Source organism: Schistocerca americana, chromosome 1 (assembly GCF_021461395.2).
Source record: "Schistocerca americana isolate TAMUIC-IGC-003095 chromosome 1, iqSchAmer2.1, whole genome shotgun sequence".
NCBI lineage: Eukaryota > Metazoa > Arthropoda > Insecta > Orthoptera > Acrididae > Schistocerca > Schistocerca americana.
Window position 1 is genome coordinate 645516438 of NC_060119.1, and position 15830 is coordinate 645532267.

The 15830-nt window shown below is 41.0% G+C and overlaps 1 protein-coding gene across 1 annotated transcript in view; it reads left to right on the plus strand.

Moving 5' to 3' along the window:
• LOC124625756 (TBC1 domain family member 19) overlaps positions 1-15830 on the plus strand; it is a 179099-nt gene that overhangs the window by 62136 nt on the left and 101133 nt on the right. The gene's annotated exons all lie outside the window — the stretch shown is intronic.

Below are 15830 nucleotides of genomic sequence, written 5' to 3' on the forward strand. Positions count from 1 at the left end.
GTGCACATAATAAAGACTTAGAATGCCCTTGATTTTTGTTGTCCTGTTGTCTTCAGTTGCATGTAGTATTAAGCAGATAATTTTGGGGTTATGCCTATCTGTATACCACTAAAAAAATAATAATGCCATAAGTGTTTCACCTTTATTTCTTGAAAGGCATCATCAGTGGCAAGGTTTAGAGACCATTTCGCTATATCCACTCCAGTACTGCTGAAGTTTGAGAGAACAGTTATGTTTGTATTCTCAGAGCTGTGCTAGTGAAATTTCAAAAGGCTGGAAGCAGATGAACATCTTTAAAACCAGCAAAGCAAACATACATGTAGATAGCATGCACGAACCTTGCCACTCATGATACCTTTTAAAAAATAAAAACATGATACAGGTAAATGAAACTTCTTTTATACTACACGTGCCTCTACTCATTATGTTTTGACCTCCACATAAACGCTTAATGCAGGTAATACACTTCAACATTTAAATCACTGCAACACATGCACCCCTGGTAACACACAAAATATGGAGAGCCAGTATTCAATCTCTTGCCACATATCCTGCAACATGTCTGGTGTGATGCCAAACATGTCTCTGATGCATTGTTGCAATGTCACAGTATCAGGAACTGCTGTTTTCTACACAATATCTTTCACATATCTTCAGAGGAAGAAATATAAGGGAATAATGCAAGGTGCTCTCATGGGCCATCGAAGTTGGTTGTCTTTGCCAATCCACCTGTTGGGAAAGGTTTCATTAAGAAAATCACCAACTTCCAGACTTCAATGAGGGGGAGTGCCATCTTGCTGAAAGATGATAGTCTCTCACATGCTGTAGCTGGGGAGTGGCATAATTCACCAACATGTCTAGGTAAACATATTCACTTACATTGTTTTGAAGGAAGAAAAATGGACCGGTCACTCAATCACCACTCAATAACCCACACCACACCTTTGGACTGTCCTGAATGTGTTCTCGTATGATATAAGAATTTTCTGATTCCCACATCCATACATGGCATTTAACTGAGCTACAAACATGGAATGTAGCCTCATCAGGAAAACACACATGCTTCAAGAAATCATTGTCGTCTCTTTTACATTCATTTTATGATTAATTTGACATCAGATGCTTTCTTCCAATAAAGGAGCACAAACTTTCGGTGCACAGTAACCAGTGATCAGTGATTTGGTTTCTGTTAGCCACACATTGCCTTGAGCATTCTCCTGGGAGAAAGTCCTTGTGCCGAAGTGTTGAATGAGACAGAGCTGTACAGAAACTTTATGAGTTCTGTAGAACTGTAACCAAAAAATAAATAAAATCATATAAAAATTTTAGCATCATAAATATAATTAATATTTGATTTTGTAATCAGGCCACACATTTATGGACACCCTGTATGTGTGCTATGATAAAATTGTTTTTTTTTTTTTCAGTTGCACATAGATGGACATAACCTAAAAGTCATCAATGTTGCTGATCTTTTGTATGTATCATTCTTCAGATCCAATGGAATATGCATGCACACACATATACACACACACACACACACACACACACACACAGATATATATATATATATATATATATATATATATATATATATATATATATATTTCCCGCGTGGAATGTTTCCCTCTATTATATATATATAATAGAGCGAAACATTCCACATATATATATATATATATATATATATATATATATATATATATATATATATATATATATATATATATATATATAGTTATAATAGAGGGAAACATTCCACGTAGGAAATATATATCTAAAAACAAAGATGATTTGACTTATCAAATGAAAGTGCTGGCAGGTCGACAGATACACAAACAACCACAAACATACACACAAAATTCAAGCTTTCGCAACAAACTGTTGCCTCATCAGGAAAGAGGGAAGGAGAGGGAAAGACGAAAGGAAGTGGGTTTTAAGGGAGAGGGTAAGGAGTCATTCCAATCCCGGTAGCGGAAAGACTTACCTTAGGGGGAAAAAAGGTCGGGTATACACTCGCACACACACACATATCCATCCACACATATACAGACACAAGCAGACATATTAAAGACAAAGAGTTTGGGCAGAGATGTCAGTCGAGGAAGAAGTGCAGGGGCAAAGATGTTGTTGAATGACAGGTGAGGTATGAGTGGCGGCAACTTGAAATTAGCGGAGATTGAGGCCTGGTGGATAACGGGAAGAGAGGATATATTGAAGAGCAAGTTCCCATCTTCGGAGTTCGGATAGGTTGGTGTTAGTGGGAAGTATCCAGATAACCCGGACGGTGTAACACTGTGCCAAGATGTGCTGACCGTGCACCAAGGCATGTTTAGCCACAGGGTGATCCTCATTACCAACAAACGCTGTCTGCCTGTGTCCATTCATGCGAATGGACAGTTGTTTGTTGCTGGTCATTCCCAAATAGAATGCGTCACAGTGTAGGCAGGTCAGTTGGTAGATCACATGGGTGCTTTCACACGTGGCTCTGCCTTTGATCGTGTACACCTTCCGGGTTACAGGACTGGAGTAGGTGGTGGTGGGAGGGTGCATGGGACAGGTTTTACACCGGGGGCGGTTACAAGGGTAGGAGCCAGAGGGTAGGGAAGGTTGTTTGGGGATTTCATAGGGATGAACTAAGAGCTTACGACGGGTATACACTCGCACACACACACATATCCATCCACACATATACAGACACGAGCAGACATATTTAAAGACAAAGAGTTTACTTTTTACTGTCCTGCCGCTTCTTTGACAATCTCACAGTGCAGATGTGGGATGAATTGGGGATACACAGTGCAGAATGTCCACGTGCACCAATGACCATCCAGCAGCTGTTAACCATGCTGGTGCAGGAATGAAATACCCTTCCACAAGAACTTCTTGCCATGCCTGAAACCAGCATGAAAGCACATTGCAAAGCATTCATTGCCATCAATGGTGCCCACATATGCTACGAAAAACTATGTGCCACCTGTCATAATTCCAGGGGTGACTTCAGTGTAATTATTGTCTTTGAATGAAAATGTCATTTATGTTTATCTCATTGTGTGATTCTTTCAGCTACCTTCTGTATTATACTGTAGCAGTTCTTTCTACATATGGCTCAAATTTCATCCAGTTATTTTATTTGGCAGTGACACATCATGCAAAGACTTCTTTCATACTGAAGTTTTGCACAACAGTGTTATTTTCTGATAGTGTCAGTACTATGACATCTGATTAAAATAGAAAATGTAACCATTGTTGCTAATAACCACATGTGACAGAACCCAACTAATTGTAAGGTAAAATGGTGGCTTCCAGATTGTAACCCCAAGAGTAATGGTTTACAGAAATGGTGAAGCTTAATGATGTATGTCAATAAAATATTTATCAGTCACCATGTATGTTGCCATTTCCTCATCAGTCCATTTGTGCATCACCAATTGGAAACATATATTCCACTTTTTATAAAATCTAATGAATGGTGGTATTAATACTGTCCTTCCCAACCCCAGTTTCTCAGATTTCTGTATCACTGATAAAACTTTGTGTCAGCATCTGTTAAATGTGTTCATTGTTGATATTCTTTGGGATCACCAGCCCAGATCTAAAACATCCTCAAAAATTTGCCTTCATTTGTATCCCCATGTGATGCTTCAATGACATTAGATGCTTCTGTGGCGAAAACCCTGACACTTCCCAATTCAGCATGTTCAGCACTTCACAATCAGAGATAGTTTTATGGTGTTTTCCATTATCTAGGAGGCAAGCATAAGTAGGCAGTTACCTCCAGTCTTAGCCTTACTGAGTTACCATGGTCATATTATCATAGATTAGTTGTTAGTTGGCCTGGAAATGGATTAGTCAGTATGTTTGGATTATTATTTGCTTTATTATTGTTTGACTTTAAGTGAGTAGTTGATTTAGTTGTCCATGGGTGATTTTACAATGAGAATGAGTAAATCAACTGTACAAAACTGAAACACAGTACATAAAATTCTATACCTGAACTTAATATGTATAAGTATGTAAATAAATGCCATAAATACAGATATATCAATATAGTGATTAACAAGTAATTGAGAATATCATTATTTATGTATTTCTTAGCCACAGAAAGATATATTGATATACTCTGAGAACTGGAATCATTTGTTTACTCTTTTTATCATATGGAAGATTGTTATAAAATGGGTCCTTATCAAATAGACTCAACCACTTGCTTTGTATATGGTAGTTTATACTATTTCTATAACGATGCACTCCTTTGTTTGATAAGGCAGTGCAATGTGTTTCCAAATACAGAATTTTTCATGTATCTACCATGATAGGACAATTAATATGCGTAGTTCCTTGAAGTTTTCTGTACAGAGTTGTACTGAGGACATTTATTTAAATACGTCTAATGATTTTCTTCTGCAGCCTAACCATCATTTTCACATTAGCAACACTACCCAAGATCACTATACAGGACATCATGTGTGAATATGAGTCCACAGCATATTATAATAATTTTCCTCTATTTACTATCTTTCTTATTAAGAATGTCTTTGTACTTCTTTCTTGGCCTCTTGATCTGTACATATACAGCAATCTACATGAAACTTCTAATCCCTAGTATTTAATTTCTTAGTGAAACTAAAGCTAAGGAAAGTAATCCAAACATCTAAGGAAAAACACGATGATAAGAAAACAGCAACATCAGAAACCAAAATAAAAATAATATGGGATATAGTGAAACCAGATACAAGTAGAACTTGAAACAAACATAATTATCCATAGCTAATTAAACAAATCCCGTTGTCTGACAAAGAAGAAGCACTTCTATCATTCATTAGCACAGAAGATGAATGAAGAGGGAGGTAAAGATTCATCTCAAAACTAGATATTTTAGGATTAAAGTAGAAACAGTAAGTGTTGAAAATAACTGTTGAAATATCTTTCAGAAACTAGAAGAGAATGCATTATATCAAATTCGAAAGACACACACACACACACACACACACACACACACACACACACACACACACACACACACATGATTTGTCAGGCAACTGAAACCACACTGCAAGCAGCAGCACCAGTGCATCACGGGATTGGCGACTGGGTGGGGATAAGGAGGAGACTGCGGCAGGGAGGGGGAGGGATAGTATGGTAGGGGCAGTGGACAGTAAAGTGCTGCAGGTTAGACATATCGCAGTGGAGAGAGGGGGAGGGTGTAGCGGAAAAGAAGAAAGACTGAGTGTGATGGTGGAATGACAGTTGTGTAGTGCTGGAATGGGAACAGGGAAGGGGCTGGATGGGTGAGGACAGTGAAGGTTGAGGCCAGGAGGGATACAGGAAAGTAGGATGTATTGCAGGGAAAGTTCCCACCTGTGCAATTCAGAATTCTGAATTTGAACCTAACAAAGGTTAAGGCCAGGAGGTTTATGGAAAAGTGGTGTGTATTGCAGGGAAAGTTCCCATCTGCACAATTCAGAATTCTGAATTCGTTAGTACTGTCATCACCCATCCAGCCCCCTTCCCTGTTCCCATTCCATCATTACTCAGCCATCATTCCACCATCACACCCAGTCTTTCTTCTTTTCTGCTACTTCTCCCCCCCTCCTCCCCCTCCCTCCCCACTTCTCCACTGCAGTTATTCTAATCTGCAGCTCTTCATTGTTCGTCACCCCCACCATACTATCCCTCCCCCCTCCCTGCCCCAGCTTCCTTCTTACCCCCACCCAGATGCCACTCCCATCATGCACTGGTGCTGGTGCTCGCAGTGTGGTTTCAGTTGCCTGAAGCTGCAGTTGTGTGTGTGAGTTGCTTTTGCATGCGTGTGTGCATGTGATTAAAAAAATCTGCTCAAAAAGTGGTGACATGGGAGCAAACACACAAAACCATTTAACTTTCACAAACTTTTGGAACCAATGGCTCCTTCTTCTGGCAGAAGAATTGCAGGGGAAGGAGGGAGAGGCGAAGAAAACGTCTGGAGAGGTTTAGAAAGGGGCACAGTTTAGAAAAGTCACCCAGAATCCTCGATCAGGGGAGACTTTGCAGATAGAATGAGAAGGACAGGCTGCTTGTTGGGGACTGCACCAGATGAGATTTGAAATCCTGAGAGCTTAAAGGTGGAAAACAAGGTAATATGCAAGATAGAGATTATTACTAAAACATCATGTATGAATTAATAAGAGTGAAAAGCTAAGTGTATTGTGTATAACAGAGATGGGGGGAGGGGTCATAGAAATAGACAAGTCAGAAAATGAAAGATGTGGAAAACTCAAATGGAATGGAGAAAGGAGTAGTTACTGTGAATAAATGCTGAGACAGAAGGAATTAACGTAAATGAAGGCCAGGTGGGTGGTGGGAACTAAGGACATGTTGTAGTGTTAGTTCCCATCTGCGGAGTTCTGAGAAACTGGTGTCTGCGGGAAGAATCCAGATGGCATGTGTGCTGAAACGCACTGAGGTCGTGACTGTCGTGTTGTACAGCATGCTCTGCAGCAGGATATTGTATGTTGCCTTTATACACCCTCTGCCTGTCCCCATTCATCCTGACTGATGGGACCTACCACTTGGCCAGTAGATTTTTTTTTTTTTAAATCCCTACCATTTACATTACTTTATGGGTATAGCAACACTGCAACTAAACATCCATAAAAACACATTTTTATTTATACTACAAGACTTTCACCAGTGGCAAAGCTTCAGTGTGCATACCACACATACATTGTGCACATCTCCTCCTCTCCCCTCTCCCTGTCCATCTCCTCCTCCTCCTCTCTCTCTATTTACATCTCTTTCTTCCCCCACCTCTCATTTCATCTCCTCCCCATCTTTCTGTCCATATCCTCCTACCCATCACCTCCTCCCTTCTCTCTATTCACTTCTTCCTCCCTCCCTGTCTCTATCCATCTCCTCCTCCTTCTCTTCCTTTTCCACCTGATCCTTCTCCTCTTTGTGTTCATCTCCTCCTCCCTCTTCCCTCTGTCCATCTCCTCCTCTCACTCTCTTGCTCCACCCCTCTTCACTACTTCCTCTGTCTATCTCCTCCTCATCACTTTCTCTGTACATCACCACCTCCTTCTCTCTCTCTCTCTGTCTATCTCTTCATCCTCCCTCTCTAACCATCTCCTCCTGTCTCTTCTCTCTCTACCCATCCCATCTTCCCCTTTTCTATCGATCTCATTTCATTTGCCCATCTCCTACTCCCAATACCTGCCCTCTCCTTCTCTCCACTTTTGCAGTTCATCTAATCTTCTCCCCTTTGTCTGCTCAGCTGTGCTCATCAGTATGTGTAACCCCTGGAATGCATTCCAATGCTACCAGCACAACATGCTAGTTGTGAAGGACAGCCTTGGTGTCAGGCATTAACAATGCTTTTCACCATCACTCCTTCCCCTGTGGGAGCTATGTGTTTCCTATCCATAAAGTAATCATTTTTAGACAATAAGCACTATGTGTACCAAATAGGGTTAAAAATTGATGTAGTGGTTTAGGAGAGGTGTGGAACATATGTACATACATGCACCCACATACATCCACTGTCGTAAACATACAGTATAACCCTACTTTTATGTCCCTGGAATTAACATTTTCCTGCTGTTTAAGAAATTTTTTTATTGTTCTCGTCAAATTTCCTATGTCCACAATGTTAATTTGCACCCGATTTTGTGTCAACATTTTATAATTTTCCCGTGATTTACACATTATGAAAAAATGTTCATGTAGAAAAAAACACTCTGGCATGATGTTGGCTGTCCAATAGTGTTTACAAATATTATGTGGTTAAGTTTTTTGACACCAGTCCACTCTGCTCAGTAGATTTGAACTGGTAAACATGTAAAAGTTGGAACAATTCATGCCCTATCTGCCGCCACTGCCAACCCCTACTTGGCATGGTGGCTGATGGGAGTAACTAGGTTCATTCGAATAAAGATATCATAACAAATCACAACCATTTCCAAACTGTTTCTGGCGCGCAAATGCAGTTTCGTGGTTGTTGTGATCATTGTGACACCTTTTTTTATCCTGTTTCGGTGTTTGGCCACATGTAGCGCTATATTCACTTTTCTTTGCTCAAATATTATTAGTTTAAACACAGCTTTGTTTACATATTTTTTTTCATGTTGAGCAAAACGTGTTTCAAGAGTTTCTTCTCATTGTCAAGTTCAGTATTTACATATGTATTTTTTGTTATGTTACACAAACAAACAATGTGAGTGATAGTTTGCATGTGTGTGGTTCTCCACATAACTGAGGTGGCACAGTACCTGATAACCCTAAAAAGACGACTACAATGCAAGAGACGCAGAATAACACATTCAAACACCACACAAAATGATTTTTTACATATTTGCATTTGACAGCAAGAAACAATACTCAAAAAATGTCATGCTAAGCATAAAAAATACATAACCAGTCCAGTGTTTCATTATTTAAGTAATGACTGACAGCTGCAGAATTCACTGCTTAAAACGTTATTTGCCACATTTTACACCTCTTTTCGAAGTCCCTTGAAAAGTGTAAAAGCGGGGTTTCTCTGTATTAGCTAAATAACTTGCTTGCATAGACATTTTTTATTCCAGTCATCTTCTCCCCACTCTGTCCATTTTCTCTTCCCCTTTTTTGGCCTCCCCCTGTCTTATCTGTCTCCTCTTACCCCTCTCTTTCTATATCCACTCCCTCACCTCTCTCTTCCCCCTCTCCATCCTTCCCCACCTCCCCCTGTTCTCTGTCTGTTCTTTATTGCACAGTTGCATATATCTCTCCCTCCCCCTTATCTCTTTGTCTATCTCCTCCTCCCCCTTTCTCTTCCCATGTCTAGCTCCTCCATCTTTGGTTTCATCTCCTCTGCTGCCCACTCACTGTCCGTCTCCTCCTCCCCCCCTCTTTCTGTCCATCTCCTACTCCACCCCTCTGACTGTCTATTTCCTTCTCTCCCCTCCATCAGTCCACCCCCTTGTCCTCATATCTGTCCATCTCTTCCACTCCCCTCTCTCTGTTGATCTACTCCTTCCACATCTGTCTCTTTGCTCCCTGCTCTCTCTGTCCATAATCTTCTTCCCTCTATATGCCTATCCAACTTCTCCTCCACCTCTTTCTGTCCATCCCGTCCTCACATCTCTGTCCTACATCTCCTCCCCATTCTCTCTATCCATCTTTTCCTTCCCCCTTTCAGTAACTATTTCTTCCTCCCTTTCAAGCCATCTTCTTCTCCTACCCTCTGTTTCCATCTCTTCCTTCTCAAACACACTGTCCATCTCCTCCTGCTTCTCTGTGTGTCTATCCATCTCCTTCTCCCTCTCTCAGGATATTTACTGCTTTGCAACAACAACAATGTATAAACACTGTTGATAACAATGCCTCTGAACATGACTCACAGCAGCCCCACTGCACCAACCACCTAGGTACAGCTGAACCAGACTTGACACCTGACCAACACTGAGTGTCAGGTTCAACTCTGTCACCAGGGGTGATGACCTTCAGCCAACTACATCAAACATTTGCACAACTGGTAGCCATGCCTTGTGCAATGATATTCCTGTGCAAGGATGATTATGCTAGTTCTTAACACAGTTTGCCAAAGTGGCACACAATTGCTGGCCACTGTGTGATTACCCAAAAGAAAAGTGTATTCTGTGACAGTTCAACCAGATCACAGCAACCATTCAAGTCATCTCTCCCTGCAATACATCAACGAAACATCTTACCTGCCCCCTCTTCAGCAGAGTGGTGGACTCTGCATTTTTTACCATATATATAGACAATATTTTCTCATTGACATAGGTTTGAATATGAGTACCTCACCCCACCTGAACACTTTTGGGCATTTTCCAGCAATGAGTGTCAGACTTTCCACCCAGTTCTGCACAGCAAATGACTCCTCTATTACCATCTATGGATATGCATCTCGTACCTTAGATCTCAGCTTCAGGGTGTTGTTTTCTTGGGACTTTCTCATTGCAAATGTCATTGAACCAGTGCTCAGCACTGAGATCCTCTATCACTTCCATCTATTGCTGGATTTAGCATGTGGCACACCACAACATCAAGACAACTGTCACTCCATTCCTGGCGTCATCAGTTAGGGCCCCCCACCACCACAGCAGTGTTCTCCTACCTCTCTCTTGTAAGGCACACAGTGTCAAGTCATCAATGATAAAACTCAGTGATATCAACATGACTGCCTTACATCATTGGCCCAACTGCAACAATTCTAACTACGTTACTTCAACACAATGTTAGAGTGGACCGTGACAGCCTCAATGTGGCCCACTCCCCTAGTAGTGTTTTGATGTGAGAGCAAAACATGAAGTGAATGTCACCCCCAAGCGATGGCTGGACGTACTCGTACCTCCTCGCCCCACCAGATGTGCTACTCGAAGGCTAGTAGAATGCGGCCCATCAAAAAACCAAAAATTAGGCATGTTCTAAGGATATCCCAAGCCAACAATGAAGGTGGTATCATCTCAAAAATTATGAAAGAAAATGAGGTAGATGACTGGCACTTCAAGCAACACATACCGATGAGAGTTCAACTTACCAACTTAAAAGTGCAAGGATTTACCACAGTTGGCTCCAAAGGCCATGAAAAGCATGGAATTGCAACAATTATTAAAAATGAGCTATTGAATAACACTACAGAGTTTCCCATGCCCACTGACTTTGCCATAGGGATAAAAGTAAATGACTTAGTGATAGTCAACGTGTACAAACCTCCATGCAAAAATTGGACATCTCCATTCTTTCAGATTTAAGCCACCTAGCAGTATATATTGGGGTTTCAGTTCTCACCATTTCAGATGGGGATAACACTCCTGTGATGACCAAGGTCTCCAGCTAGCAGATTGGGCTGATGTCAACAATATCCACCTCATATATGATGCTAAGGACAAGGCTACATTTACATCGAATGCATGGAAAACTTTAACTTCACCAGTACTCTGTTTTGTGATGACCAGTAATGATGGGATCCCAATGCAAGCAAAGCAAACTGTTTTGACATGACTGCTGAAAAGCCAGCACTCACCAGTCATTGTGGAGATTGGCCTGCAGTTACGTCATAGACAGCGTACCAATCCCCCGTTGGAACCTTTGTGAGGCACAATGGGACAAATTCCAATCTCACATGGAACAAACTGTGACCAGAATTCCTCCAAATCTGATAAACTATGAAAGGTTTACCAAACTGCTGCTGCTAGCAGCCAAAGAAACTAACCCATGTGGAGCTAGAAGAGAATACATACCAGGCTTTACCAATCAAAGTGAACCTCTTCTTCAGAAACACAACAACACTGAAAATCCCCGGACTGCAGACTCACTGACCAAGCTTCTTGACAAAGAATGAAGGAAACATTGGCATGAGCTAGCTGAGCAGCTTGACTTCACCCATTCCAGCCGTAAATGTTGGGGCCTTCTCAGAAAATTAGGAGAAGTTGTACATCTTAGATCCAAACAGAGTGCTGTTAACCCTAATAAAATAAGCTCAGTTATACTTGAAATCTCCAAGATCCATTGTCCCTACATAACAGAAGAAGGACCTTAAAAAACTTGTGGCTGAAGCACTGAAGAACTGCACAGAACAGTCATACATTGTGAGCACTCTGTCTGAATAAGAGTTGATAACTGCAACAAATAACATCAAATCAAGGAAAGCGGCCAGACCTCATGGAATCCTACTGGAGTTTCTAAGGAACCTACGTCGAAGAGCACACACATGGCTCTGCAAATTTTTCTCCACCATACTTGAGACTGGAAACATCCCAAACAAATGTAAGGAGTCAAAGATAATAGCTATCTTGAAGCCTGGAAAGGGCAAGAGAGATCCCAAGAGCTACAACCTATCTCTCTGCTGTGTGTGATGTACAAACTTCTAGAGAAGATTCTTCTAAAGAGAGTGACCCACCTAACAGATGCAGCAATACCCGTGGTGCAAGCTGGTTTCAGGTTGAAGAGGAGTTGCTGTGATCAGGTCCTGGCATTAATCATGCATATTGAACGTGGTTTTCAGAACAAGAAAAAGACTGGTCTATTATTTATAACCTCTCAACTGCATACGACACAGTCATACGACCTATGGCCTAAAGAATTACTGTATAAGCTTGCTACAGTAGTCAGATGTAAGAAGTCATTAAAGCTCTTTTATAATATGCTATCCACAATGAAATACAGAGTATATCTTGACGGAAAAACAAGCAAAGCCCAAATCCTCAATAATGGACTGTCACAAGGCTCTGTGCTAGCTCCTTTAGTGTTTAATTTGTACATCTCTGATATGCCGGAACACAAATACGGAAGTTCACCTATGCCAATGATCTGGCTATTGCTTTTCATGGAGAATCATTTGAACAACTGGAATCAAGCCTAAATTTACAAATGTCTGCTTGTGTCTGTGTATGTGCGTATGGATATGTGTGTGTGTGTGTGTGTGTGTGTGTGTGTGTGTGTGTGTGTGTGTGTGTGTGTGTGCGAGTGTATACCTGTCCTTTTTTCCCCCTAAGGTAAGTCTTTCCGCTCCTGGGATTGGAATGACTCCTTACCCTCTCCCTTAAAACCCACATCCTTTCATCTTTCCCTCTCCTTCCCTCTTTCCTGACGAAGCAACCATTGGTTGCGAAAGCTAGAATTTTGTGTGTTTGTATGTGTTTGTTTGTGTTTCTATTGACCTGCCAGTGCTTTCGTATGGTAAGTCACATCATCTTTGTTTTTAAATATAAATTTATAATGAATAATGTTTTGTTGCATTTGCATATTAGTTAAGTTTCCCATGCTGAATGCATATAGTACCATAAGGCATCTGGCATATCGAATGCAAAAGAAATAACAAGGTTGGAGTCATTGCATGTTCAGGACAAAAATGAAACCATATGATGAAATATTGGTGTAGCTTGGATAAACTTACTGCAACACAACACCAATTTCATCCATTTTCTACTGTTAACCCAATAAGTACTATGTTTTTTTCTTCGATCTACACTTCTTTCTGTGTTTACTGGTTGACATAGAGATGAGGAAAAGGTATTTAAAATTTAAAAAATGTAATAATCTCGAAATAAATGATTTACTTTATTCGATCTCCAAGTGGGGATTATGGCACATGCCACTCTCTTTTTACATTTTCTTTTATTTTTTGTGCCAGACAACAAAACAGTCCTCCCCCCCTCCCCCCCCCCCCTTTTTCACATTTTCTTTGTTTCCCCAGTATTGTGTATTCAATGACATGTCCATGTCTATGTTCAATTGGAACAAGTGAAATGGATGATTTTGGGTATGATGGATGTCCTGCCCTTTTCGGATCAGAAACAGCAGGTGATGAACAGGATATACCCTTTCCACCATCCTCCAAAATTGAAGCAGTGGAATATTTTCATTTGAGAGGCAGTAGATGATGTGCATGTTGACTAACATTACATCAAATGCGTCAGTGAACTATGGGAAGTACCATCTCTTACCTCGAATTCTCACACAACATTACTGCACATTCCAGCCCAGTTTGTCCACACCTCACATATGACTGTTATATTCTGAAATCATTCTTGGCTGTGGAACTTGCACTTTTTTGCTCTCAGCTTTGCTCCTTCTCTTTACTCAGTTTATTGGATGCACTGTTTCATGGTTTGCAAGAGATTTACACGATTGTTATCTTTCCATATTGCTGCCATTATCTCCGTATTCTGTCAAATCTATAATCATACACTCCTCTTCGTTTCTTCTTCATGCTGTTCTTAGATTCTATATGACAGTTATTCATTCAGTTCATAACGGCAGTTCCAGTTGCCCTTACTCTCATTTCGGAGAGCACTTTCATCAAACGGAATCTTGTGAAAAAGTTTTTGAAATACACATGTCAAAAAAAAGTTTTGCATCACCTTGGTTCCCAGAACTCCTGAAGACAGACATTGACTGTATCACAGACACAATCCCTTTGACTGTTCAGAGATGTCACTAAACCCACCCAAAGATGTAAACAACCATGCATGAGCAGTGCCTGTTAGACAAAGGGGGTCCAACAGCCGATCAGTTCCAGTCAACGGCTTGTGTTATCTGTAATACAACCATGCCTAAACTGTCAGTACTGTGGTTCGATCACATCCGCATTGTTACTTTGTGTCAGGATGGGTTCTCAACAAGGGAAGTGTCCAGGTGTCTCAGAGTGAACCAAAGCAGCATTGTTTGGACATAGAGGAGATACAGAGAGACAGGAACTGCCGATGACATGCCTCGCTCAGGCTGCCTAAGGGCTACTACTGCAGTGAATGACTGCTAACTACGAATTATGGCTCGGAGGAACCCTGACAGCAACGCCACCATGTTGAATGATGCTTTTTGTGCAGCCACAGGACATTGTGTTGTGACTCAAACTGTGCGCAATAGGCTGGATGATGTGCAACTACACTCCTGACATCCATGGCGAGGTCCATCTTTGTAACCATGATATCATGCAGCGCAGTAGAGATGGGTCCAACAACATGCCGAATGGACCACTCATGATTGGCATCACGTTCTCTTCACTGATGAGTGTCACATATGCCTTCAACCAGACAATTGTCGGAGATATTTTTGGAGGCAACCCAGTCAGGCTGAACACCTTAGACACACTGTCAGCAAGTGCAGCAAGGTGGAGCTTCCCTGTTGTTTTGGTGTGGCATTATGTGGGGCCGATGTACGCTGCGGTTGGTAATGAAAGGTGCCATAACGCCCTTATGATACGTGAATGCCATCCTCAGAATGATAGTGAACCATATCAACAGCATACTGGCGAAGCATTCACCTACATGGATGACAAATCGTGCTTATCTTGTGATCTATGCTGAATCGCCATTGAGGAGTGGGACAGTCTGGACCAACAGTGCCTTGATGAACTTGTGGATAGTACGCCATGACAAATGCAGGCATGCAGCAATGCAAGAGGACATGCTATTGGGTATTAGAGGTACCAGTGTGTACAGAAATCTGAACTGCCACCTCTAAAGGTCTCCCTGTGTGGTGGTACAAGATGCAATGTTCGGTTTTCATGAGTAATAAAAAGGGCAGGAATGATGTTTATGTTGATCTCTATTCCAATTTCCTGTACAGGTTCCGTAACTCCCAGAACTGAGGTGATGCAAAACTTTTTTGATTTGTGTATATTTTGTGAATTTCAGGAGTCTGCAGAAAAGAAATCATATTCAACACAGCTGATCTGCCAGTCCTTCAATCTTTCTTCATAGACTGACATACAGTGACAAAAACCGCTTTGCGAACAGGACATGGCCCACTGTTTGAATCTAAATCTCACTGGTTTCCCACGAATGAAATATTTTAGGTAATGGTGTCTACAGTATTGTACCATTTGTTCATCAATGCTCAGGCTGTTGGAAAAAACTTGAAATTTCATGAAATTATTATTCAGTAAATCCATAAACCACAAATTTTAAAAAGTTTATCGTTTTTGTCAGTTGGGGTTCTGTTCAGACATGTGTTATCATTGTAGTGGAGGTGGCACTTTATTTCCAGATATCTGTTACAACTCATACACTGTCATACACCTTATATCAAAATCCTCATCTTCATTCCAGTATAGCTTTTCCTGTGGAAGAGCATGGTATCCAGTGAAGAGTAGTATACCTATGAACCTTTTTATGCATACATTGGATAACTCGTAGCTGTGATTATTGTTCTGTGTAGTGTATTGGACACTTTCACTGACAAAGTTCATATACCTGTCCATCAAAATAATCTTCAAAGCACTCAACAGCGGATTTTCCTTTTAGTGCTGTTATGAAATTGGATTTTCGCTGTTCAGTTCCTGCTGTATCAGGACAGGTTTAGAGCAGATCGCATCATCTGTTGTCCAATTAGAAGTCACACAG